Source organism: Heliangelus exortis, chromosome 9 (assembly GCF_036169615.1).
Source record: "Heliangelus exortis chromosome 9, bHelExo1.hap1, whole genome shotgun sequence".
NCBI classification, from domain to species: domain Eukaryota; kingdom Metazoa; phylum Chordata; class Aves; order Apodiformes; family Trochilidae; genus Heliangelus; species Heliangelus exortis.
In genome coordinates, this window is record NC_092430.1 from 9,806,175 (window position 1) to 9,832,869 (window position 26,695).

The window sequence follows — 26,695 nt, forward strand, 5'->3', positions numbered from 1 at the left end:
AAAAGCAGAAGGAAGCCAAATGCAAGCTTCAAGTACTCCCTTGTGGCCTCACTGCGTGCTCACATAACTATGTGAGGAGTTCAGTCTTGCTTGCCAGCCAGCTCTTCCTCCCTTCCTTCACTAAATCTCCAGCCAGGCATTGCAGAGAAGTGGCCTGGCCATGGAGCTGGAGGCTGAGCAAAGGTCTGCAGGTGGGAGCAGAACTGAGCAAAGGAGTTTCCCAGGAAAGGACGAGCCTCTGTGGAGTTCCAGCTCCCCACTGAACCAGCCTGGTTCATCAGCCTCCAAGGCTGTGTCCTTGGCGTGGCAATTTGGGACGGAGCACAATCCTAATTACAGGAATCACTCAGGCAGTGACAAAAACGGCAGCACAGAGGAGACTTGGGGAGCTACTTCTGCAAGAGGAAGGAATATTGTGATCTGGTAGCCTGGTTTCCAAACATCTATTGCACTGGGTTCGTGCCCTGGATTAAATAACCCATGGAATTTAATTCCTCTAGGAAAACCGAAACAAAACAAACCCAAACCTTCCCACCCCCAGAGTGCTGGGATGCTGTAGCTGGGCTGTGACAAAGCTGAATGCCTCCAGGAGGGGGGACGGATGGTTGTGAGTTGGCATCCTCATAGAGTCGTGGTGTGATCTTCTGTCAAGGCCGAGGATCTGGCAGGGAAAGTCATAGCTGGGGGATTCCAGCTCCCCCAAGCTGGGGCTTTTAAGAGGGAAAACTCTTTGACAGATCCTCAGCAAGCACGGGCAGGACTCTCATAATTTATTTTTAATGCCACGCTGTCTTTTTAACTGTGCAATTTCCTCCGGCGTGTTTGCTTTGAGATTGCAAGATAATTACGGCTCAGAAACCAGGCTAATTACAGTTAACAGCCTGAAAAAGTGAAGGTGCCCGCCCCTCCTCCCCCCTCCTAGCTTCCTAACCCCCCTTCCATCCCTACCCCTGTTTTTTCCAACAGCATCCCTCACGCCCACCCCTTGGCGTGGCAGCAGCACGGTGAGGAAGTTGGTTTGGCACTGGGCTTCCTGTCCTCGCCCCACCGAGGTGACGCCCCATTGACTTCTGTTGGGTGGGGAGGTGCAGCCTCTGCCAGGAGGGGGATGGAGAAGTTGATAGTGGGAAAGGTCAGTGCTGGGAGAAGAAGCAGGACAAGGAGAGGTTGGTGCCTGGTCAGTCTCTCAGTGCCCTCTGTTGGGTGGACCGGCTTGCTCAGCCACGCGCGTTGTCCCGTTGAAGGATGTTCCCTCCGGTCCCTACAAAGGGGCCTACAAGAAAGGCATGGAGTGACAAAGGCATGGAGTGATGGGATGAGGGGGAATAGTTTCAAAAGGGGAGATTGAGATGAGATCTTCAGGAGAAATTGCTTTGAGGGTGGTGAGCCCAAGGCCAAGGTTGCCCAGAGAAGCTGTGGCTGCCCCATCCCTGGCAGTGTTGAAGGTGAGGCTGGATGGGGCTGGGAGCAAACAGGTCTAGTGGGAGGTGTTCCTGCCCATGGAAGGGGTTTGTGACTATGGTTGATGGTCTGTAAGGTCCCTTCCAACCCAAACCATTCTATGATTCAATTAATTTTCCAAGCACCACCATGCGGGATCTAGGTCCAGCATCATGCAGACAGGAAGCTCACTGGGGAGCTTTTTGTCTCCATTCAGCCATCATCACACCTTAGTCCATCCATTCCCTTTATCACCATCAATTGCTCGTTGGCTCACAGGGGTTGGCAAGCCTCTGGGCTGGGATTGAGGTAGGGATCATCACCAGGCCTGCTGCTGCCTTCCCCCAGACCACAGCGGGAGATGCTTCCCCCTCCTGCCCAGAACTGGTTTTTTTATATCCCTTTCACTTGGGCTTTTCTTTTTAGCAGCAGTGGGGTTGTAGATGTGGTGAACTGTGACTTTTGCAGGGTAGTTTATACCTTTATAAGTCCAAGCAGGGAAAAAAAAACCACCCCAAAATAAATGACAAAAAAAGCCCTGAACCTGCCAAGTGGGTGAGCCTGGAAGTCTTGTGAGAAAGGAGCATGGTTTGCATCCAAGACATGTCCTTGTTTCTGTCTCTATCAGCTGGGCTAATAAAAGCTCCTGATGTTTCCTATGAGCCTTGCTGCCTTAATATGTGAGTTTGGTCAGGGCCCAGGAGCCCACTCAGCTGTCAGAAACACAGGTGTGTGGGTGGGTGGGATGCAGATTTTAATGGGGATGCAGTGAAACAGGGCAGCCAGAGCTCCCTAGGAAATAGGGATGTGGAGATGTGTTTTCCCCAGGGCTGGCACATGGTGGTCCAGGTCCTCGTGGTGTTTCCACAGGGCTTGGCTCTCCTTGCTGAGGCTGAACTGACCTCAGGAGAGATACAGCACTGCTCCACTCAGCTCTGCAGAATTAATTCAAAAGCTTAAAAGGCTCATCCTGCCCCCAACGTCGCCTCACTCTGTCACAGTGTGGTTGCCAGGCTCTGTTGAGAGTGACAGCAAAGAGCTTCAGAGCAATGCCACCCCCCTCCTGTCCCCCTCCAGCCTCAGATGCTGCCTGGCAGCGTGCACAGACGCTCACTCCTCGTGTGTTGTGGCACGATCTGGAAGGTTGGCCCCAAATTCTTGGAAAAAAAAAAAAGTCATTTTATCTTCTGGGATTCTAGATCAGGGCTTAATTTAATGATTTTATTAATGATTTTCTTTTTTTCTCCCATTGTTTGGTTTTTTAATTATTAAGTTGATAGTTGTAAATTACTAACACGTTCTGGTGGAAACCCCTTTTTTTAAAACTCCCGCTGAATAAAATACCCCTGAGATGGATTCAGCAAAGCGGGTCGAGTCACTGGGTCTTCAAAGATAATCGTGGTTCTGCATGAAGGGCCAGATTTTTGACAAATATTTAGGCCTAACCAAAATCACTTGCTTAAGCACCTTCAAACTAAGAGAAGCTTCTGCCTGTAGGGAGTGATAATATTGAAATCAAGCTTTGATTTTTTTTTTTTTTGCTGGCTGGGTGATTTTTTTTTTAATTTTTTTTTTTTGAGGCAGAGTGTTTCTGCCGGCAAAGCACTGAGCTGGCATGGAGTGATGAGTTGGTGGGGGAAAAAAAACCAAACCCACACAATAAAACCCCACTTTTCTCCACTGGAAACATCCCTGGAGGTGACTGGGATGATGCTCAGCCAGTGCCATCTCCATGAAGAACTTGATGGGATGGGATTTGGGTATGAACTGGTGTGGGGCACATGTTTTTGCAGGAGGCAGAGCTCTGGGGTTTTTTTCTTGGCTGCTTTTACTTTGCTCTCCTCCTGCTTAATGTTTGCTGATCTACAAAGCCTTCACTCCTGGTAATTATTCTGATGAGGCAGAGGGTTGTTTGAAAGCCACGAAAGGAGGTTTCTGGGGAAATGTCTTCAAAGGATGATCTTCCGATGGAGGTTGTAATTGTTTAATGATTTTCTATATGGATTTCCATGTGGGCTGCTCTGGAAGAACCAGAGCTGTTTTGTCAGCAGAGCTTCTGCTGGTGCTTCGTCCTCTCTGGCCCCAGTTCCCCCCGGCTGGCTTCTGTGGTCTTTTGGTTTATATTTCCTTTGGTTTTTTACTGCTCTACATCAGACCCAAACTTGTCACCTTCTTTTTTTTTCCCAGCTGAATCAGCAAACCATGCAGAAATGTGCTGTCTCTCCCTTGTCTCAGCACACCTTGTCTCAGGCATCCTGAAGCTGCATGGCTGTGGTGATGCTGCTTGGACAACCCAAACAGGGTTGGTGCAGGACCTCCCAGCTGTCAAGTCCTGCTCTCTCTTCTCCTGCAACTTAGAAATCATCTCGTCTCTCTTTCAGGCTGAAAAAAAACAACCTTCATATTCTTTTTCCCCTTGTTGTTTGGACAGCAAGAAGCCTTAATCTAGTTTGTCACCTAAATTTATTCACGGGTGGTTTATGCACATTTGCTGATGTTTTCCTTTCACCTTAGGTAGCGCTTTCTCTTCCTTCATGTAAAACCTCCCGATACATGGAGAGAGAACAATCTGATCACCTCTCCACCTTCATTTTCTTAGACTAACAAGTCAAACTCCCCTAGCAGTTGACGTTTCCAAAGGACACCTTTGCCCTTGACGGTCTGGAGAGCTTTCCTCTCAGCCAGTTTCAATCTGAGCTTGTCAGCCTTGACCCCAATTTTGGGTGACAAGGACTGCAGCGTGCTTCATGTGTCACCAGCCTGTGCACAGTGACCCTTGCTCCCCTGAAAATCACATGCAGATGCTTACAAAGCCACGGTGTTTCTGTGGGACTCCTGCAATATGCTAGACCCCTGTGTTTGAGGAATGGGATATTAAAAGATTTGATCCTTTTCTTATTTGATCACCTTTCTTGGTGAAGACACTGTTGAAGTTCCCATCCATTGCTAAGGTGTGTGTCCAGGACTTGAGAAGTCTTGTTGCTTCAGTGCCAAAAGTGGTGATCTCCTCTTGACACCATTGATCCCTTCATTGATGTGTCTGGGGGAGAGCCAAGGGGAGTTCAAAGCAGGAGGTGGCAGTGCTGGGTTAGGGGTGGGTCCCCTCCTCCTGCCCCCTTTGCTGAAGGAATACAGAGCATAGAAATATTGTTGAGTAATTTTTAGTGAGAAAAGAAACGAAGCAAAATTGTACCTTGGCTCCTTGGTGGATGGGAGTAGAGCTTGTGTAAGGCTGAGAAGGACCCCAGAGGCCTGGATCCTGGGCAGGCAGAGGGATGTTGGACACAGAGAGCACTGTGGGCTGTGTCTGAGACATTTTGAGTCCTTGTACCCGGCTGGGGGAAAGGCAGGAGTGATCTGGAGAGGTGCAGGGGACTCCTCCTTTCCAGCCAGCACATGTGGGGTGGAGAGCTGGGCTTGAGTCCCAAGGCTGGCTGGAGATCGACTGGAGATCCTGCCTGATGGAAACAGAACCCTTCCATTTCCTCATCTGAGCCCCATACCACAAAGCAGTTGGAAAAGTCCAGCCAGGATCAGGAAATCTTTTGTGTGCAAGGTGGAGGTGGAAGGAGACTCTGCCAGGAGCCTGTGCAGAGGGAAACCCAGGGTGGGTTTCCCCCCTTACACACACTTTCTGCAGGGGAAGGGACGCTGTGCCTGCTCAAAAGTGCATCTTGCTTTTCTGGAGTGTTCCTGAGTTAAATAATGCCAGTGGCATCTCCTGGAGGGCTGGGGGATGCTGTGCCTGCTGCCACCTCACCTCCAGCTCCTCCCTGCCTGGGTCCCTTCTGCCGGCAGCCGCCCCCCGCCTCGCGGTGCTGTGAGTTGCTAAACAAAGCCAGGGAAAAAAAAAAAAGAAAATCAGGCACAAGCTGTGCAATTTGCAGATGATCCGTGTACCTGCTAGCTGGGAACAGATGTTTTCCTTCGCGTGACCATTTGCGAGCTGCTTCCTTGTCACAGCCTGTAGTAGCTGTAATGCTGGGGAGTGAGTGATATCTTCCACCTGTGCCGAGCAGCCTTCCTGCCTGGAAACTCGCTTTGCAATTCCACAGATCTCCCATTACACAGTTTTATACCCACAGCAAAGGAAAGCTGCATAATGATTTTGACATGGGCCTTAGGAAAAAAAAACCCAAACCAACCAAACCAAAACCAAAACAAAACGCAACAGAAACTAGAAGCGAGGAGCTGCAGGAACTGGATGGGATCCATGGAACTCCATATCCTTTCTGAGTGGTGGCCAGAAAGGGGGTGTTGCAAAGGGAGAAGGCAGATCTGCCCCATGTTAGACCTGCTCATCCTGCAATATTAACATCCCTTTCAGCAGAGATGTTGGTATTTGGCTGTTGCAACTCTGGCTATTCTTATTACCCATGGATGTGCCTGCTTCCTCTCTGAAATGTCACAAATTCTTGGCCAGGGCAACTTCCCGTGGAAGTTTGAGCTCCAGGGTTTTGTTCTGCATTGTGCAAACCCCTTGCCTGCTTCTGCAGGGTGGTGGCAGCAGCAGCAGAGAAATGCTGGGGCAATTATTGCAGGGTTGCTGCAGAACAGCCAAGCAGCATCACCACCTAACAAGGGAGGGCTAGGGGGGTTGTGCTTGGCTTTTCAGACAGGCTTCTCACAGATGAAAGGACTGCAATTCCTCACCTCCCAGGAAGGCTGGCAGGTGCATGGTAATGTGATACCTTTGGGTTACCCACAAGGGGAAAGGGGAGGCTGTTGATTCATCCTGGCTCCTCAGGAGCTCTACCAGCTGACTGCTGGGTTGGTGCTTCTGGTTAAATGCACAGCAAAAATTGAAATGAGCTGAAAAAGGAGTTGTGTGATGAGGAAACTTAGTTTGCAGAGAGCTTTATCCCTGGGATGTGGCACTCCCAGAGATAACCAAGATAGTGTGGGGCTTGAGGGGTAGAGGGACGGGTGCACCTCTGTGATGGGGTAAGGATGCTCTGGCTGGGGAACCACTATTTGGCCCACCACCCTGCTCCCAGAATGGCCTTTTTTTGTCCACTCTGAAGGAAGATGATGCTAAAACACAGGGCTGACTCTTGAAATTTGCTCCTCTGCATGTTTTTTGCCCAATTCCTACATGAGATCCCCTGCAGAGATCTGTGGGAGCCAGGATCCCCTGTGGACACTGACAGCAGTCTGTCGGGAATGGCAAACTTGCCCTTGGCTGCTGGCCTGGGGCACAGAGAGCAGGGGACCCTGATGGGTTTGAGTCACCTTCAGGCACAGCATCCTCTGGGTAGCTCTATCCAGAATAGCAGGATCAGGCCTCCTGCAAACAGCTAAACTGAGACTAGACTCTAAGTTTCTTTTCTATGTACTACAGAGGAGCAACCTGGTCTTGTGGGAGGTGTCCCTGCTCGTGCAGGGAGGTTGGAACGAGATGATCTTTAAGGTCCCCTCCAACCCAAACCATTCTATGAAACCTCTGCTAATGGCCAAGGGTCATTGTGCTTCTGAGCAGCTCCCTGCCTGATAGCCTGAGCTTGGGAACTGGTTGGGCAAAATGGGTGGCAGGGTGCATCTTTGTACCTCCCCTGGCTCAATGTCTCCTTTTCACCCCACAGTGTGAACAAAGCCATGTGCTGTGACAAGAAACTCGATGTGATTCAAGATGGCACCTGCCTTTTGGGGAGAGCAGGGGTGAGTGATGTGGGTTTGGGGGTGGAGGTTGGCTGAAGGTGAGGAGGTGGTGGCTGGGGTGGGTCTTTCTTGAGGTATCTGCGCTTTGGAGATAACAGATCTTCAAGACAGGACAAAAAAGAGTAGGGACCTGGAAGGCAAGGAGCATCCCATGTCATAGACAAAAGGCTAGCAGGTGTTTTTCCCTATGTAGCTTCAAAAAGCTACAAAATAGAAGCCAGAACATTTCCTCTGGAGATGTAGTGCTAAACAAGGGGCTTGCCTCAGTCAGCTCAGATCTCCTGGTCATCTTGCTTGAAGAGGCCCAGAGGAAAGAGCTCTGTTTAACTTGGGAAGCTGGGACAAGGTCAAGGTAAAGAAGCAACCAGGCCCTGGGTCCCTGGCTCTGCCAATGTGCCCCTCTTTTGCTCTGTGTGCAGGGGAAATTTTTCTTCCCTTCCCTCTCCTGTTGTCAAATTCATGCCCAGCTAACCGACAAATCCATCTCTTCAGAGATCAATTACACTGTCTGGCTGTGAAGCCTGGAAATCCAATTAACTCCCAAATATAGCTGGTTTCTTTTTTTTTTTCCGTTTTAAAGAAAAAAGAAAAAAAGAGGGGGGAGAGAGAGACAATGAGAGAGAAATGCATTGAAGTGGGGGCATAAATCACCTCGAAAATGTTCCAAACATTAAAATAAACAAGGATGAATTTCAACTTCATTTGTCTCTTTTTGAGGTTCTGTCACTGATTTATTTTACTGCTCTGTCTGAGCGTCAGTTTTGTCTTTGCTCATGCTGGGAGTTGGTTGCTGTCTCCAGAGCAGAGCCCCAGGGCCGGGTGCCTCCTGCACCCTGCTTGCCTTAGGGCATCCCCCTTTGTAAGGTTTTTAAGGAGCTAAATTGTTTCCATCTTGTAGCACACTTGGGGAGTGATTAAAATGGATGCTCAGCTCTGCCAGGACCCGAATGGGCTGGTAGTTTGGGTGAGGAGTGTGACCCACTGGATTTCCGAGGAGGAAATAACTCTGCTCCTCAATCACAGAGTTGTGACTTTCTGCAGCCACCCAGAACTGACTGTTCAAATTGAACCTCTCCATCTCAACCTCATGTCCTTGTTCTTTTAAAGGGACTTTACTCCCTGCTTTTGGCCAACTGCACCACCTCCTCCTCCAAGGAGACTCTTCTATTCACAAGAGTGAAAAGGTGGCCATGTGGAAGGCCCCTGTCACCATCTGAAGGCCACTGCTGGAGGGCCCGAAGGGGAGCAGAGCATCAGGCTGATGGTGTCAGAGAGATATTAAGAGAAGGAGTGGGAATTACTGCAATGAATTTATGGGAAAGAAATAAAGGCTGATGTATGTGTAATGTTTCTGGCTCTGGGAGCTGGCCAACCGAGAGTCTGGTAAGTGATTCAGGTACCCATCAAAGCCAGGGTTTATGATTGGTAGTAGAGTCAAAAGAAGCATCTCTACCCAAATAAGAGGATTTTGTCTCTCTGAAATGGCCACTGTTTGGCTCAAGGCACCTGTACAGCAGCTGCAGGTACCACTTAGCATCCTTGAGGGGCTGGTGCCTATCTGGATTTACAGCAAGCTGGGGTGAATACCCTGGACAACCCGAACAGGGAGGGATCAGCTCTGGTCTGTCAGGCTGGAGAACCTCTGTCTTGCTCAGAAAAGAGGGATTTGAAGCTGAAGTATCTGTGCTGCAATCTGTAGCCCCTGTTCACTCCCTTCAAGATGCTTTAGTTTTCATTCCAGAGGAGGGTGAATAATCCTTGGGGGTTGTTGTGAAAACGAACTGTCCCCTTTCCTTCAGCTCTACCAGAAACTCTTCCAGAGGCTGTTAACAAATCACCTTCCCTCAGGACGAATTAGGTCCCCATCCCAATTCAATAGCTGCTCATTTGAAGATGCCCTCATTACCTGGTGTGAATGGCTGATCTTTCTTTGAGTCCTGCTGGGTTTTCAGAACCCTGTAATGACTGCAAACAATCGTGAGTCCCACAGTCAGAGCTCCTCCACTGACTGCACCCAGTGCTCCCAGCACAATCTTTGGTGCAAAGTTTGGGGAAGTTGAGCTCTGTGCTCTGCTATCAGAAAGCTGCACATACCTTCCTTCCATCCCATATTCTGACAACTTTGACTCTTCAAACAAGGGCTGGTTTGCAGCAGGGGCTGGTGTGCACAGGAGATCTGGGTCTCAGAGCCTGGCTTTAGAAAGAAAATCTTGTAGGTATTGTCAAGAAAACCCAGTGCTGCTGCAGAGTTGTCCAACAGCCTCCAGGCAGCCTGGAGCAAAGGCTGAGATGTGCAAATAGTAGTCCAAGTGCTTTTTTTTTTTTTTCCTTTCTCTCCAGCCCAACATAACTGCAGAGCAGGAGAATGGCATCAGGCAGCTCTAAAAAAAAAAAACAAAAAAAACCCACACAAAACCTAAAACCAAACCAAAACCAAAACCCACATCAGAAAGCAGAAAGAAAACCTCATCTTGCCTGGGCCTTCTAGTGAGAGCCTTTCCCAGAGCTGTTGAGGACCACCTGTGCCAAAAGCAGTGCTGCTGCTGTTTGCAAAGAGGAAATCCTCTTTCCTAATGAGCTCCTCGGAGCACAAGGAGCTGAAACAGGCAGCCTTGCACACCAGCTCCACTACAGAACCCTGGTGGGATACTCTTACACTGGTGGTAGCAGTATTGCAAGGGATCTTGCATCAATTAAGAATTCTCTTCTATCAAATACTGTCTGGGGGAGAGTTCAAAATCTTCGAAGAATGAATTGTTAAAGCTGCCACTTGGCTGCTGGTGAATTTATCCAGAGATGGTCCTGCCAGGCTGGGATGCAATGCAAAATTTCCTCTCACCTTTCTTTCCAAAGCTGGCAATGAAGCACAGCGATGGGTATCAAGGGAAATCTGCAGCCAACAGGACAGAGTAAACTACAGGCAGTTCTTCTGCAGGAGATCCTGCCCCAGGATCTTGCCCCAAAGGAGACCTTTGTTTTAGACTAAACCCATCCCTCGATTTATCAGTCCCTATTTACACTTCCAATTCCTCTATCCAAAATCCATGGGTTAGATTAGATCACCTAATTTGCAATGGGAAAGTAGGATGGAAATCATTGCTGTGCCAATTGTGAAGAGGGGATTTTTAATATTTTTTTTATTATTATTTTATCTTCTGTTCCATGGCTGAGCTGGACTTCAAAAGAATAAATAAAATCTGTTCTGGTAGCTCCCAGTGAGAAGTATACTTCTTCGGAGAAATAAGAAAAAACAACCAACAAACCCTTCCAATATTTTATTCAACACAGAGTGAAGCATTTTGGCTGGGGGGAATTCAGCTAATTTTCTTAGTCCTCAAAATGGGTCAACTTTGAAATAGAAAATGTCGCTCTGAAACCGAAAGTTGGATAGGAATGTTTAGAAAAATCTAAGATTATATATACATACAGTTGGAAGTTTAACTAGCTTGTGAATGGAAAGAAAGCATCCAAGCTATTTATAATTCAATTAGGCTTAGATTTAGGGCTCGTTTTCAGTCTCTGTAAACTGCATTTCTTTTCCATTTAGAACAATCTCCTTCCTCCCTCCAAACCCCTTCTCCTAGCTATAGCTGGAAATATATAGCTATAATATAACTGGAATGGCTGTAGATAGACTCTGTCACCTAACAGCTCTATTTTTCTTTCCCAGGGCTCTCCAGTCACCCAGGTGTGTTCACTGGGGAGTGCTGGTGTTTGGGACCCAGGCCTGGAAAGCCAGGGTGTGTGCTGCTGTTAGCAAGGAAGAGCAATTCCAGCAGCTCTCTCCAGGAACTCTCTCCTGCAGGACTTCTAAAAGGTTTGTCTCTTTTCCCCCCATTCCTCTGCAAATATCATTGAATCATAGAATGGGCTGAGTTGGAAAGGACTTTAAAGGTCATCCAGGGACACCTCCCACCAGCCCAGGTTGCTCCAAGCCCCATCCAACCTGGACTTCAACACTGCCAGGGAGGGGACAGTCACAAGTTTCTCTGACAACCTGGGCCAGGATCTCACCACCTCATGTCTTACCTAAATCTCTTAAAGTTTTAAATCATTTCCCTTAAAGTTTAAAACTTAACAGGTTTTAAACCCTTGTCCCCTCACTGCACACCCATGTCAAAAGCCCTACCCCAGCTTTCTTGTAGCCCCTTCAGGTATTGGAAAGTCACAGTAAGGTCACTCCAGAGTCTCCTCTTCTCCAGGCTGAACAACCTCAATTTCCTCAACCTGGCTTCCTATTACATTTGCTTTTAATTGTAAAAAACAAAACAAAACAACCCACCCCAAATTCTTACAAAATACTCTTCTCTCCTTTTTTTTTTTTTTTTTTTAATAGCTTTTCTGTGTCCCTTCAACCTCTCTCTCAGTGCCCCTGGTTACACATGTGTAAGCAGTAAGTTCGTTTCCATTCTCACACTGGGAGGTCCACTTCCATACTCTTTATTGGGCAATAAAATATAGAAAATTACCAGCCATTGCCCAGGGATAATGTGCTAATAATTTTATGACTGGACAAATGATTGGAACAGCCCCCAGATGGTGGTGAGCAGGAAATCTGGTATCTAGAGCCAGCAGAACAACCTTCGAGGAGATAAAACCTCACTCCTAGAGATCAAAGTTGGTGCAACAGCTGCGAGAATGACTTTGAGGATGGGTGGTGGGATGGTCTATATGACTTTCTGAGGAGAAGTGGCAGAGAAGTGTTTTGGAAAGTGTTCAAATGTTAGCCCTCCATGGAGCCAATGTGGTGGACCGCCATGTCTGCTCATGCCTGGGTTCACATGGCCCACAGCTGATGGGCTGGAGGCTGGGGATTTCTGGGAAGATGGTGAGTGAAGGGTGATAAATCTTTCAAGTAAACAAGAATCCTCACAGAGATAAAAAAGAGTTTCAAATTTTTAGGCTTTGTCAGTTGTGTGGCTCTGGAGTCTCCTGAGCAGTGAGTGCAGAGCACAGAGCCAGAACCTGCTGCTGCAGGTGGGTTGCACCCAGCTGTCCCATCCCTCTCAACCCAAAAACTGTGGCTTTAATGTTTTCTCTTCTTTTAAGCCCATATCTACAGCTGGTTTAGTTCCCATCCAGCTGGTTTGAGATGTCCAATGTGTACAGGAGCTAGGGGCTGATGGTAGAGGGTGCCACTGACCACCAAACTTGGACCACTGCTTCCTGTCAAATGCTTCCATTCACTTGCCACTTAGGTGTAGTGAAATGAGGCAATCAGGTGTTGCTAATTATGAGGTGGGAGGCCTGAGCTTGTGTTAAGGCCACCTGTGCCCAATTAGGGCTGACCCCAGCTGCGCATGAGCAGGATTGGGAGGCCAATAAAAGGTGAGCTTCCCAATGCATGCTCAGCTCACTCTCGAGCAGCCAGAGGAGGAGGTCAGCTGAGTCTGGAGCAGAAGCACTGAACAAGGCCAGCCAAGTCTAAAGGCAGCAAGATTGGAGCAGTGTTTGTGCACCTTGGCAAGAACACCTGTTGGACTTCAGAGTGCTGTGCCCCAAGAAAGGTTTGTCTGCTACACTTAGGAGCAAACAGTGTGGGTCCTAAACCGTTCTGGGATGTGCCCCTGGAGATTTCCCATCTCCAGGAGGAGTTCCTGATCATATTTCCATCATCTCTGTACTCCCTTCCTCCCACTGACTTGGAGTGCAGTGGGGGGTTGGCTGAGGAAGGTCTTTGAGGGGTCTCACTCTCTGCCCCTCTCCCATGAAGTGGGGTGAGCTGTACCCCATCCAGCCCAGCAGCAGCTCCAGTTCTTGGGGTGAGCAGGAGGCCACACAACTGGGAGTAGCTGTTGGCAGCTGCCAAGACCTCACATTTGTATGTTAGCAAGGCAGATAGTATCTCATAAACCAGCTTCCATCCTGCTTTACTGCTGGTTTAATGATAGGAGGAAGAACTTGACTGTTTATTAAAACATTAGACAGTAAAGTTTAACAATAGACAGTAAAGGCTTTTGTTTTTCCATCCTCCTGGCTGTTAAAGCAATGACACGAGGGGCTGGAGAGGGACCTGTTCCCAGTCTGAGTCCAGGATGGCAGCAGGGGGTTGGGCAGAGCTCCCTCCATCAGGCAGGACAGAGAAGGTGATCAATCCAGTGTGTGGCAAATCCAGTATCTGTGGCAAAGCAGTGCTGTCTCCCCAGGCCAGCTCACTGGTGGCAGAGGGGATGGAGCAGCACAGCTGTCTCCCAAGCCCACTGCTGCTGCTGATCAGCAGCACTTGCCAAAGGTATTTTCTGCTTCTTCCTCCCTGGCAGAAGGCATCTCTGCTAAGAGGCTCTGGTGGGAGCCAAGTTCTCCAGCGTGTTGCATGGGTCTGGAGGATGGACAATCTCTGCCAGCTCCTCTGGCCTCACAGCAGCCTAAACTGGTTCAAGCCCAGAGCTCCCATGTGAAAATATTCTCCGGCATCCATCAGTGTAGGCTGACATCTAGTTCTGAAGCCTCAGAGTGGATTCTTGGGGTTGGCTTTTTCCCTGCAATTCCTATAGGCCATGGGTGTTTTCTCCTGACATCACTTCTTCAGCCTGGTTTCTGTGCTGAGCCAATTGGCCTGGTTTCTCCTGGGGCCAGAGGAGAAAGGCAGGATTCCCTGGGATCATTCATCCTGTTGAAGACTTCAGGCAGCCTCCAGAGAGATTGACTTCTCTCCACAGGCCATGGTGGGACTCTAAATTAATTTTTTTTGACATCTGACATGTAGACAGGCTGATGTCGGCAGAGGCAAATCTTGCTTCAGACCCTGAAATGCAGTGAATGTGTCCTTCAACATCCACCTCCTTGGGCTCACCCGGAAGAACCCTAAGGGCAAGCACTGCAACCCCTCTGAGGGCTGGTGGGCTTCCAGCACCTCACTAAGTGCTCTTACTAAGAGTCCTGGGAAAGCCAAAGCAAGTTACTTTCTACTTCAAGTCTCAGTCCTGATAAAAGCTCCCATCCAGTGAGTGTCAGGTGAATCACAGAGGAGGGGCAGTGGGTTTGATGTAGGAGAAGCCTCTGCCCTCTTCCTGTGGTGCAGTGGGGTGTGAAATCCAAGTGCTGCTGGATGCTGGCATGGTGGGAGAGGAGCTGATTGACCAGGGGGCTTTGAGCCATGGCCTGGTACCTAAATGTGAGAGCAGAGTCAGATGCCTGTGCTAGGCTGGAGGGGGAAGAGGGACAGGGAGCAAGTGTGCACATGCACCAGGATGAAAAGGGTTGGTTGCTCATGGGTCCAGAATAAAACAGTGTTTGGATGAGCTCAGAACATTTTAGGCACAGAGCTTCTTTCCTGAGGCCTCCAAAAGGGATTTTAAAAAGACAGTTGTCCTGGGATAGGAGCAAACCTGCTGTTGGGAACTAACAGCCCTTACCAGTGGAGGCTGAGAAGCAGCAATCCCTTCATGTTACAGGCAGGCTTTATGCTTGAAGTACTCCAGGGAGCTGTGGCACAGCTTTGGCTGTCCTGTCCACAAACCAGCTGGAAAGGAGAGCAAGCAGAAAAACAAAATTTGCAAAGCATTATTCAGGAGACAGCCAAGGAAACTTTGACAGTGAGGAAGGGCAGAAGGTTGAAAGGGACCGGTGGCTACGTGACCACACAGCAAGAGGAGATTCATTGTTGGCACCTGCACGTGGAGAAAAGTCACCAGCAGCTCTAGCTGTAGAACAGCATGGTCTAAGTGAGCTATTACCTCTCTGGAAGAAGAATATGGAGGCACTGCAGACCACTGCTGGAAATTGCAGCAGCCATCAAGAGAGGCGAGGGCAACAGGAAGAGTTACAGAGGAAGAACTGGAGCATAAACCAGAGCCTGTCATTATGGCACTGGGTCCATCCCTGTGGTTCTCAGAAGCTGTGAGTAGTTCTGGTGTCTGTGTCTCAGTGGGGTCAGGCAGAAGGAAAGAGCTGAAAGCAAAACGAGAGCTCCCTGTTGTAGCAGCAGGCTCTCAAGTGACCAGGAGACCTTGATCTGAAGAGCAAACAAGAGGGAGAAAGACATGGGTGGCTTGGAGGAGGTGGATGTGGAGCTGGATGGAGCTCTGCTCTGGCTCTAGAGGAGCCCCCATCCCTGGCTCTCTCTGTTGGGTAGGCAGAAGTGCTGAGCTGGGCCAGCACTCATAAATGGATCAATGTGGGGACATCGGTAAGAAGTGGCACACCTGAGGGGACCCCTCCTGCAGTTTGCCTGTAGGACAACCAACCCCAGGTTGCCCCCTCTCCTTGGACTGGCCATGCCTGGTCAACCCCCCCTGCACAGGAGAGCTGCAAGCCAAGTGCAGGAAGATGCCATTTGTGCAGCATTCTGTCCTCTGGGCTGCACCAGCTGACAAAATTCATCCCAAAATTACTTAAATGGACTCACCCTGACTACTCAGTCCTGGATCTCACAACATCCAGAGATTAAATCCTGGCCATGGTGAAAACAAATGAGCATTTTCTGGTTGGATCCAGAATTTAATTCCCAGTTTTAAAGGCTCTTCAAGACCAGCTCTGATATATAACCAGTCTTATATATAATCAGCCTTTGAATACTTGAGCAAGCTTGGGGAGGGCCGTGGGCAGGATAAGGGGTAAATCCCTGGGTCAGGAGAGAAACTGGGATGGGGCAGGGTGGAGCTGCAGATCTGGAATGGCTTCTGGCTGGGGTTGTGGTGTACAGAGAAAGCTGGGTTAGCAGCCCAAGGCCCCTGCTCCTGAACCACCAGGATGCTGTGGACATATCCACTGGTTGGGGTGTGCTGGGCAAATCTGTTTCTATACAGCCAGGCATATCCTGCCCTCCCCACAAGTCCATGGGAGGCCAAAAATCTGTGTGTGCCTCCTCAGCCTGCCCCTTCCTACCAACTGCAGATACCCAGAGAAAAAGAATCAGTTTAAGGCCCTGATCATTGCTAAGTCCTCAGAAACTGATAGTGCAGCTTCCAGGCATTTCTGTCCTCAAGTCTCCCTGCTCCCAGACCCAAATCCGTCGATTCTTTCCCATTGCTCTTTACATTCCATTATTTATAAGAAACAATATCCAGCCCACCCTTCCCAGGCTTTGCAGGGCTGCAGAAAGCAGCACGGCAGAAAGGTGGCAGAACAATTTTGGGTTGTGTTTCCATAGCTACCTAGCTGCTAAGTGGGGTTTATTCCATTTTCAAGTCAGCCAACACACACACACACACACCCTGCTCACCACCCCAAATCCCTGCTCTCACCCCATCCTTTTCCTGACATTCCTCTCTTGAAGGGAGAAATTCTGCAGCAATGAATGGCCGGGCAGCCTTCTCCTTGGCTCCAGCAGGGTGATAAACGTATTGTTACCTTCTCCCTCGCTTCTCCCGACGTGTGTGTTCCAGTCGGCCCCCGTAATATTATTATTGGAGGTGTTTTTTCCCCAGCCCTGTGGAGGAGCGGCAGTCGGAGGTGGGCTGCTGTCCTCTCGTGGCAAACAGCGTCTCTGCAGCTCCTAGCGGCTCTCCTGGCATCCACTCGTGAGACAGGGACAGGGGAAAAAAAGAGGGGGTCTTGCAATTGGATGGGTATTTTAGGAGTACATCTGTTGGGCAGGAACTCTGGGGAGACCTTAGGGCATCTTCCAGCACCTGAAAGGTCTCCTGGAAAGCTGGGGAGGGACTTCGGACAAGGGCCTGGAGGGATGGGATGAGGGGGAACTGTTTCAAGCTGAAAGAAGGGAGATTTAGGTTGGTTATTAGAAAGAAATACTTGAGTGTGAGGGTGCCAAGCCCTTGGCCCAGGTTGCCCAGAGAAGCTGTGGCTGCCCCCTCCCTGGCAGTGTCTCAGCCCAGGTTGGATGGTGCTTGGAGCAACCTGGGCTGGTGGGAGGTGTCCCTGCCCATGCAAGGAGGTTGGAACTCTTTAAGGTCCCTCTCAACCCAGACCAGTCTGGAATTTATGATTCCTGCTTCCATGACCTCCTGCAAGGACAGCTCTTCAGCCCCATCCCTCTGATAATGTGCAAAGAGAAAAGCCCATCCCTGAGCTTGCTGTTTGCTCAGTGCTCACCATGGCAGGCTGGAGGCCACTGGTCCCATGCAGTTTTCCAAACACTTTTACTGTCCAGTAGGAAGTGTGGCCATGGGGATGTTATTTCTCTCTCCCCAGCTGCAGTCCTGACTGAGTCACTTCTAAATCTCAATAAAAAGGGCTTTTTGCAAGGCCAGGGATAGGGAAGTCATTCCTGAAGCAGAGAATTTGTCACATTTTTTTTTCTCTCTTCTGCCTGGGAAAAAAATAACCCCAAAAACCAGGAAAGTGAAAAATGCTGCTGAAAATCACATTTCATTAGCATTTGTAACTAGGTGCAAAACAAATAAATCATCATTGTAAAGCAGAAAAACCCAAACCAACAACCCACTGATCATCCCTCATCTGCTCATGCTTCTTGTTTTGCAGATCCCCTCTGCTCCACGAGGTTCCCTGGGCCAAGGTGCCAGGCCCACTTATTCACAAATTCATCCTTCTGAATTCCCCTGGTTGAACAAGGTGGAGAAGAGTGGTGGAGAGCCAGCAGAGACATCCAGGTGAGTGTTGGTTTGACCTCAACCCCAGGTGGCTGTAGCAGCCCAGGAGCTGTGTTTGCCTGGAGCTCACATCTGGGCTCACCTGATTCAAAACTTGGGGCAGGCTTTGCTGTCCCAGCTCTGCTCCATCCCAGGCACTCACTCTGCTCTTGTCCCAGCCCCAAGCTGCCTTGGGCAGCTCAGCTGCTCTGGCTCTCCCTGGCATCGTGGGGAAGATTTTTCTACCTTTATATCTGAGTCCTTTCCATAGAGCTAAGAGATGAATGATGGTCAGGCCAGGGCCAGCCCATTCCACCCTGGAAAACTGGATCCCTTTTGCTTCCCAAGCTTGCTCCAACTTTAAGCAGCCTCAGTGCTGGCCATCGTTCCTCCAGCTGCCCTCCAAGCAGGCACAACCTTTTCCAGACCTTGTTTTCCACCTGTGGTTGCCTTATTTTTCACACTTTTCTGTGCCAAGAGACCACAGAGCCACAGGCTTGGGTTGGACCAGGCTGAGGAGCGTGGGCATGGTCGGCTCATCACCCCAGGGCTTGGTTGTGCACCATGGTGGAAGGCTGTGGAAATGTAAAACTCCTAAATCAGGGCAGCTATAGCATAAGTGCTCTTTTCCTCCACAACATGAGACACCATCATTAGAGACTTGCATGCTCTCACTGTTGACTTGCCTCAGCATTTAGGGACATTTGTCTTTGTTGCTTCCTATTGGACCAGGAGGGGCTGGCAAGAAATAGATTCCCTATGGGCATGGTGCTCTCCTGTGCCATCATTCCGTGTGATTATGAGCAACAGCAATAATCACCATGTCACTGGTTCTGAGGTGCCTTCGCCTGCTTCATCTCCAGCCCCCCACCAGGGAGGTCAGCGTGTTTTGCAGGCTCTGCATAGAATAATCTGGAGGCTACAATATTGTCAAAGGATTGTGCTCCAGGCCCCTCTCTTGGGAGAAGGAGCTGGCACAGACACCTTTTTTCCCTGCCTTTTCTGCCCTTTCAGCCACCAGCACCATGCAGGGGAGTCTTGAGACTTTGGCATTGAAAATGGGATGGGACCCCTTCCCACCACCCTGGGAAGTGGCAGACTTGCTAAAGCAAGGCTGCTTCTCCCAGCAGACAGAGACATGGCTGGTGCAGACATTTCTCCTTCTCTCTGGATTAAGAAAGACTTTTTTTTTTTTTCCATTTTTGTTTCATGTGGTTTTGGTTTTTTTTTCTTTTTTAATCAGTTCAGTGTTTTACAGCTCAAATTCAAATAGCGGCTTAAGAGCTTAAAGAATGACACATAAGGACATGTTGGCATTCATGGGCCATCTCTCCACTCCCTGCCTGCTGAGCCTGTGTGCAGCTCTGCTTAGTGTCAACCTGGGGAGAAAAATCCATGTCCCTTTCTGTCACAAGCTGGTCAGCTTTCCCAGCCCCTTCACAGGGCTGCAGGCAAGGTGAGACATGTGAGTTACTCCCACCAGGGTGGTGCCATCTCACCCTCCATCTGCCCAGCAGCCCTTTCCATAGTTCCTCTCCCCATGCCAACATTTGTGGCTTTGTGGGTGCTGGACGCTGGGGGCCACCAGGCCTTTTAGGGAGGTTGTGGGGTGCGTTTAGAGAGGGTTGGACTTAATGATCTTAGAGATCTTTCCCAACCTTAATGAGATGTGGTGGTAGCAGGCAGGGTTCAGGCTCTCCTGGAGAAGCCTCTTGGGGGCAAGGGGAGGGGGGAGGTCACTGCAGAGCCACCCAAAGTGCTGCCATTCCCAACCTCATTCCAGATGGATGGTACTGCCTGAAAATAATTGCAGGTAGCTGCCTGGTGCGTGGAGAACCTCGTTGCTATTCAGCATTGGTGGTCAGCTGCCAGCAGCTCCTCTGCTTGGGCACCTCTGGATCCCAGTGAAGCCTCCTGGTCCTCCTACCTCCAGCTCTCTTTGTTGCATCTCTTCCCCCCCTGTCTGCTTCCCCTCCTCCTCTCCCTGCCTCAGCAGCTCCTCTCTGCCTCTCTGCATGCTCAGCTCATATCACAGAAGCCACTTTGCAAAGGAAGATCTTCACCTCCCACCTCATGGTTACTGTGAGAAGCAGCAATTGTCCAAAAAGCTGAAGAAAGCCCAAGAGGCTGATCACACAGCAGGAAAGGTGACTTTTTCTGCCTACCATTGACATGTCCTATGGAAATGCAACTGCTCCCAGGATGCTGAGTTATCAGGGCAGACAACAGAGTCTGACTAAAGCCCAGATGACAAAAAGAAAAAGCAGAAGAAAGGATGCTGCTCCGTTTGGGGAAGGGATACTCCCAGATTCCCCAGCTCTGGTGCAAATAAAAAAGCATGAGACTGGTTTACTCTTGTGGCAGCTGCTGTAAAATACTCTTTCCAAAGCCTTTTCCTGCCTGGATTGGTTTTCATTCCCTATCTTTCTTCAGCTGAAAAATGTCAACACTAAAATTCAGGCATGGAGCCTGTTCCACCTTTTCCCTGGCAGCCAAGGTGGGGAGCAGAGCCAGCAGGATGACAGGGAAACCTCAAACCTGGGGTGAATTCAGAGCCAAAAATGCTGTGCTTCCCTTCCCATGAATATGGCCAAGCAGTGGCCTTTGCCAGGTGTCCCACCACCCCTGCTCCAGGCAGCAAGAGTCCTGTGAAGGCACAGGGCTCTCAGACCTGGAGTTGGAAGGAGGAAAATCACCCTGAAGGACAGATCTTGCTGAGCCCCACACTTGCAGCCTCCTCATGCTGAGGTGGGGACAGCCACATCGGCTGGAGGGAAGGACCGGACCTGGAGGATCTCCTTGGACATTTCTTTTTCTGCCTGGGAGGTGAGCTTGTGTTTGAAAACATCTTCCTTAGAGTTACCCATCTGTGCTGTGTTCACTCTGAATGACAAACACAGAAGTGTCACCTGCTTGCTGTAATCTCCTCTGCCTCATATTCATCCGAGCTGTGCATCCTATTAATTATGTGCCTTTTATTCTTGCCCCTGCCAACACAGGGGTATCGTGATTGCTGTTGCTTTCTCTTTTTATTATTTGTATGCTCTCGGTCACCAGCCCCTAATATTCTGTACCACATGAGTACACTTTCCCCATCACCTCCCTTCATAAAGAAAACTTAATAAAATTAACAGGGAAATGAATTGGATTAAAGACAATATACCACCCTAAAACAACCATAAGGTTTCTTGTTGGATTAAATATTAAAATTAATAATTCAGTGCTGCGTTCAGCCCTGTATTTATGTTAATATTTAATTCAATAAAAGCCCCTGTTTTAGAACATTCTCCCAATTTGTTTAAAGGTACAGCTGGAAATTGCAATTCCTGCATGAAGCAGAACAATACGGAGCTCCCTGCTTGCTGATAACGAGGAGGAATGGCAGCTCACAAATCCTCTTACCTGGTGGGGAGGAGGAGGTTTGAGCAGTGGGGAAGGCAGGGGACTGGCAGGGCTGCAGGGGAATGCAAATCCTGCTTGCTGGGGCAGAGCTCAGCAGGGAGAAAAGAGGCTGAGGGCTGTGTGGTGCCAGCTTGGCTCCCAAACCTGTGGTTGCCCCTGCTTGCACAGGGCTGGAGCTCTGTAGGATCAGAGAGGTCCTGGGGATGGTTGCCCCTGGGATGGGGAATTGCTGGGAGCACCAGTGGAGGTCCAGGTCCTGGGCTGGAGGAGCATCCCCACTGCTTGAACACATCTGGAGGGCTTCCAGGTTCACTGCTGCTCGTGGCTGTTCAGCCTGGAGAAGAGAAGGCTCCAAGGAGACACTATTGCAGGACTTAAGAGGAGCCTAAAAGAAAGATGGGGACAGACTTTTTAGCAGGGCTTGCAGTGATGGGAGAAGGGATGATGGGCTTAAACTGAAATAAAATGAAAGGTTTAGACTAGATATAATCAGGCTTTTTTTTACAATGAGGGTAGTGAAACACTGGCCCAGGTTGCCAAGAGGGGTGGTAGATCCCTGGAAACCCTGATCTAGTTGGAGATGTTCCTGCTCTCTGCAGGCTTGGACTAGATGACCTTCAAAGGCCCCCTCCAACCCAAACCATTCAGTGTTGGGGATGTTCCCTCTAGCAGAAATGTGGTCTGGTGGTGGTGGTGCCACAAGAAGTCTGTGAGCTGGGATCGGAGAAGGCTGTGGCGTCTGGTGTGAGGCTGGCTCGGGGCTGAGTTGTCCCCTGATGGATACTCTGGTTCCTGTCAGGAGTACCAGGAGAGATACCCTAAGCAATGAGCTCTAGTTCATGCCCTTCTCAAGCCTGGCTGGTAGGAAACCTCAACTGCTGCTGCAGTCCTGGGGTTCAGCTTCAGCAGCCCAGCAGCAAGTAGAGCTGAGTTGGGGAGGAGAATCTGTTCCCTGGGAGGTTCAAAGCTGGGAAGGCTTTTAGAGTCCTGCTAAGTTGTTCTTATTTTTCCAAGGTATGGGAAATGGCTGTTCTCATTTTCCAAGGGAGGACAAAGGCCCTTGCAGAGGTTGGCACTGGGATTTTGCCCACTGGGAGATGTTGTTACCAAAGCTCTTCTCTTTCCCAGGAATGCTGCAGTGTTGAAAACCAGAGTCTGGAATCACCTGGAGGAAGAATATGGAGCACACAACGCTGAAGAGTAAAACTGAAATGTTTTGGAGGTGGAGCTCTATGCAAGTTTTCTGAAGTTTAGGTACGTACTCAAACTTCCTGGAACCTTTTGGGGCCTAATTAAATTTGAGGGGCTTTATAAAAGAACCTGCATGGACGATAATAATCTTTTCTATTAAGAAACTGCTTAATAAAACAGATTATGGGTAAAACAGAAATATGGGCCTTGCAAAGGAAGAGTGAGAAGACACTAATGAGCAGTGCCTGGGTGTTAATGAATCATATCAGCATGCCATTACCTGCAAATATTATAAATAGACCGACCAGTTTTAGGTTCCCTTTACTCCAAAGAACCTTACATGATTTCTGATGGTGGCTTGGTGCTCTTAGTCCTATTTCATAGCAGGGAAGCTGAAGCAGAAGTGTATCACCTGTAGTCAAGTGCAGAGGTGAAGATGAGAACATTTGGGGTTATTTTGGGCATTTGGAAACCTCTGGGCACCATCCTGACCTGTGTGGACCATTTGCTTAGAGATAGCACTGAGAAACTCACAGCTCCAGCAAGTGACTTGGCCCCAACCCTGGCAGCGTCTCAGGTCAGGTTGGGAGGGGCTTGGAGCAGCCTGGGTTGGTGGAAGATATCCCTGCCCACGGCAGGAGGTTGGAAGGAGTTGATCTTTAAGGTCCCTTCTAACTCAAACAGTTTGATATTCTGGGATTACAAGTGTTTTGCTCCTTTCTGGACCTCATATGGACATTGCCACTTGGGTCCACTCCAGGAAATATCCCACAAGGGTGATGGGGATGGGTTCTCAGGGCACTCAGCAGGGTTTGCCCACATCAGAGCATGTTTCTTCTTCATGGCTGATGGATGTGTACCAGCTCTGGTCCCACCAGCTGGGTACTCTGGGTTAGGGGACCAGAGCTGGGTTTCCTGTGGTGCCTGTGGTTTATTGATCCCTGATTTAAGAGACAGTAAAAGCATCTCCCTCCTCCATCACCTTGTCAGGCCCTTCAGTGTAAGCCAGGAGTGACTTCCTTTTTCTTTTCTTGCCCTTTTGAGCTCTGCTGGGACCTGGCATTGACATCCATGCTTTAGAAGGATCCCAGTGACATCCAGCTAGGTCTGGGAGAGGTGGGCTGCTTTAATAGTTCTATCAGTCAATATGTGTCCTTGGATGTCTTTGTCACCTTTGGCTGTTGGTGTGGAGAAGGGGATTGCCACCTCTCAGTTGGGCTCAGCCTACAGAGACCAACTTGGAGAGGAAGGTGTCAAAGAGACAAAATGCCCGTGGTGCTGAGAAGGGTGAGTGGGCTCAGAGGCCAGGGCAGCTGATATGTGAGCACTGGGAGTGTTCCCAGCACAATGAAGGAGAGTATTCCCAGCACAGCTCCCCATTGCAGTGATGGACACGTTCAATAATAGTCTGGATAGAGAAGCTGGGAGGAGGTGGTACTATTAATTGCAAAGGATGTCAAGAAGAGAGAACTAATGGGTTTAAACATATGGGCTGGGATTCCTCTCACCTCACCAATCATGGAAAAATGAGGTGCACACTCGTTTAAGCTCTCTCTGTGGTCCATGCAGAAGTTTCTTCTAGAAGGCCATTTGTCCTCTCCCAAAGGGCTCTCCCTGACAGACAGGTTCAGTAATTCCCCAGGAGCTTTCTCCGCCCGTTAACAATGGAAAGAGTCTAGACAAATTTTAGATGAAATATGTGACTTTCTGTGGTGCCGTGAGCAGAGACAAACCCTCTTACTTCCTGGAGAAAAAGCACAAATAACTGTAATTTCATTGAATTTCTGACAGTGAGTCTTCATTTTTTTAAACAGCCCGAGCTATCAGGAGTGCCTGGTGCCTTTGAAGAAGATGGGTGGTGGTTGTAAAGCAGAGTGAAGAAGCAGCATTTAACTGCTGCTTTCTGGCTGATGGAGTGATTGCATTTCCTGATGTCCCTCCTTGGCTTCAACATCCATCTCCAGACCCCTGTTGCTCACTGGGACTTGCCCTGCCCAGCACTACAGCTCTAGGTGAGTGCTGGAGCCTTCCTTCCACTTTCCATGGAAGAGCCAAAGTCTCATGAAAAGCCACCATGACTTTGTCACCTCCCTTCCTGTGCAGACAGACAGATTCATGAACCACATATAGATGGGCTAAAAAACATTGCCAACACAACACCCAAGTGGAGGGCAGATTATCATTAGCATGAGGTGGGAGTGGAAAATGGGATATATTTTACTGTTTTCTCTGTCCATTTGCCTGATCAGGACCTGTTACCTTGCACCACTGCCTGTCCCTTTTCCCTTTGTTTTTGGAGGAGGTTGTGAAAGTTTTTACATCTGCTCTGGAGGTACCTGGATTAACACCATCTTGCAGACCATGGAGGTGGATGGGATGCAGACACAGGCATTGTTCCCAGAGGGACGCGTGATCAGCTCCCACCACATTGCTCATGCTCAGCTGTACCAGCAGCCCTGCATATTTATTATATTTTTTTAATATATTTTTTTATATTTTTTATATTTTTTTCCCCCCTACCTGAGGGGTTTAGACTGCACAGCAAGTCCAGTAATGAACTGTTACTCTGGAAAATCAGCCTTTCATTAGGTTAGGATATTCTGCCAGGGTGCTCCGTGTGGCTTCGTAATGAACCATGGTGCTGCGCAAAGCCCCGGCGTGGAGTGGAGCTGCTGTCGGGTGCCCACCCATCACCCTGGGGTCCCCACACCTTCCTCAGATTCCCCAGCTGGAGGGTGGAAGGGGGAAGGTGTGGGGCTGGGATGAGGTTTGCTGGGAGAAGGTTGGTTTTTTGGCTTTAACTCCAAGCATGGGTCAGACAGGGGATTTAACCATTGATCGTCCCTTCACGGTACCCGTGTCCTGTAAACATCCAACGTGGGGTTTTTTAGTTTTGGGGTTTTTTTATAGGTGTTCATTATTCATCAGTAGCAGGTATTGAAATTGCATAGTGTGTCTCTTCTGGTGCCAAAACATTAATAACTGCTTGAGGTAAGCATGAGAAAGATCATTTATTTTACAAATACGCGGAAAATTCAGGCGGGCTGGGATTAAAGTGCGGCGTTTCTTTGTAGGGAAGGGTTTCAGGGCACGTTTTACCATCAGAAAGAATCAGTTTTAATGCAGCTCTAAGCTTCCACAGGCAGAAACAGCCAGGCTGCTCATCCACCAGCCATGACCTTAAGCCACAGGGCTGGTTGAGTAACACATTCCCATAAATGAGGCACAAGCCCGGGGGTGGTCCAGGTCAGGGTGATGCCTTCTGCCTACATCTCCCCATCACCTGCTCTCACCCTATTCCCTCCCCCAGCTTTTGGATGTTCTCTCTGCACCTCATCTCTATCAAGGACAAGGAGCAGTCAATCCCAGCAGCCTCCTAAAAAAAAAAAAAAAAAGCGAAAAAAAAAAAAAAAAGCATTTTTTAATTAGAAACCCCAACAGAACAGGAGCTTTAAAGGACATGAAAGAAAACAGCTGTGGAGCTCCCCTCTGCTCAACCCCCCCCTCCCCACCAATGCTCTTCAGAGCAATTTTCCTTTAAAGTTTTTTTGATTCCATCAGCTCTGGAGCCCATCAGTGGGTTTTGGCATGGGCTTTGTGGCCAGGGATGCTCTGGTCATGTTGGCAGCCTCGCAGGGAGGGACCTTGTTGGGCTCATGGCATCCCCCTGTGCCAGCCTGGGTGGGGCAGGATGCCCAGGACACCCAGCCCCAGAGCAGGCTGATGGTTGCGGAGTTTGCAACTGGAGGCATCAGGGAGGAAGAGGAAGGTCTGCAGGAGTTTGGGCTTGCAGGCCAGAGCAGCACAAGGAGCAGCCCACATCCTTGTTGGCATCATTAAGGGTTGGGGTCTCTGTGTCCAGCTGGAGATGGGACGTGGTGCTGGTCCCCCAGGGCTCCTTTGGAGGTGACTGTCTGGGGTCAGTACAGTGGTTTGGAAGCAGGGGGGGTCACAGGGGTGGCTCCTGTGAGGAGCTGCTGGAAGCTCGCATGATTCCGATCCCCAAGGCCAAGCAGATCTGGGAAACCAGATGTGTAACATATGTGAGAAAGGGGAAACAAAACTAAAAAAAATATTTTAAAAAGAGACCTGCAGAGCAGAGGAGGAGCAGGTGAGAGAGAAATGCCAGAGCAAAGACATGGAGATCAGTGCAGAAGGAGGGGTAAAGGTGCCCGAGCAGAGGTTTCCCCACAGCCCATGGGGAGATGGAGGCTGTGTCCCTGCAGCCATGGAGGAGCACTGGGGAACAGTCCCTGAAAGACCCCGGTGGGGTAAATGTGGATTTGTACCCCCCAAAGTGTCATGGGTGGGCAGAGGTGAAGCTGCAGCCTGTGCAGGGCCACAGAGAGGGTCAGATGTGTCTCTGCAGCCATGGAGGAGCCTGTGGGCAGCCCGGCATTGGCAATTAAAGTGGACATACTGATTTTTGAGGAAATCCAATGAGAAGGAGGAGTCCCTACATCTCCAGCATCTCAGGCTTCAAATCAGCAGGCACGCCAATAAAGTCAAAAATT

At 49.4% G+C, this 26,695-nt stretch overlaps 1 long non-coding RNA gene across 2 annotated transcripts in view; it reads left to right on the forward strand.

Moving 5' to 3' along the window:
* Positions 1 to 26,695, forward strand: part of LOC139799491 (uncharacterized) — a 36,325-nt gene that overhangs the window by 4,274 nt on the left and 5,356 nt on the right. Inside the window, exons 3-6 of one of the 2 annotated variants that reach the window (XR_011727302.1) lie at positions 10,769 to 10,915; positions 17,482 to 17,609; positions 22,119 to 23,297; positions 23,996 to 24,193. This is a non-coding gene — a long non-coding RNA (uncharacterized lncRNA). The remainder of the gene's footprint in view (positions 1 to 10,768; positions 10,916 to 17,481; positions 17,610 to 22,118; positions 23,298 to 23,995; positions 24,194 to 26,695) is intronic. The other variant, XR_011727303.1, reaches the window with a different exon arrangement.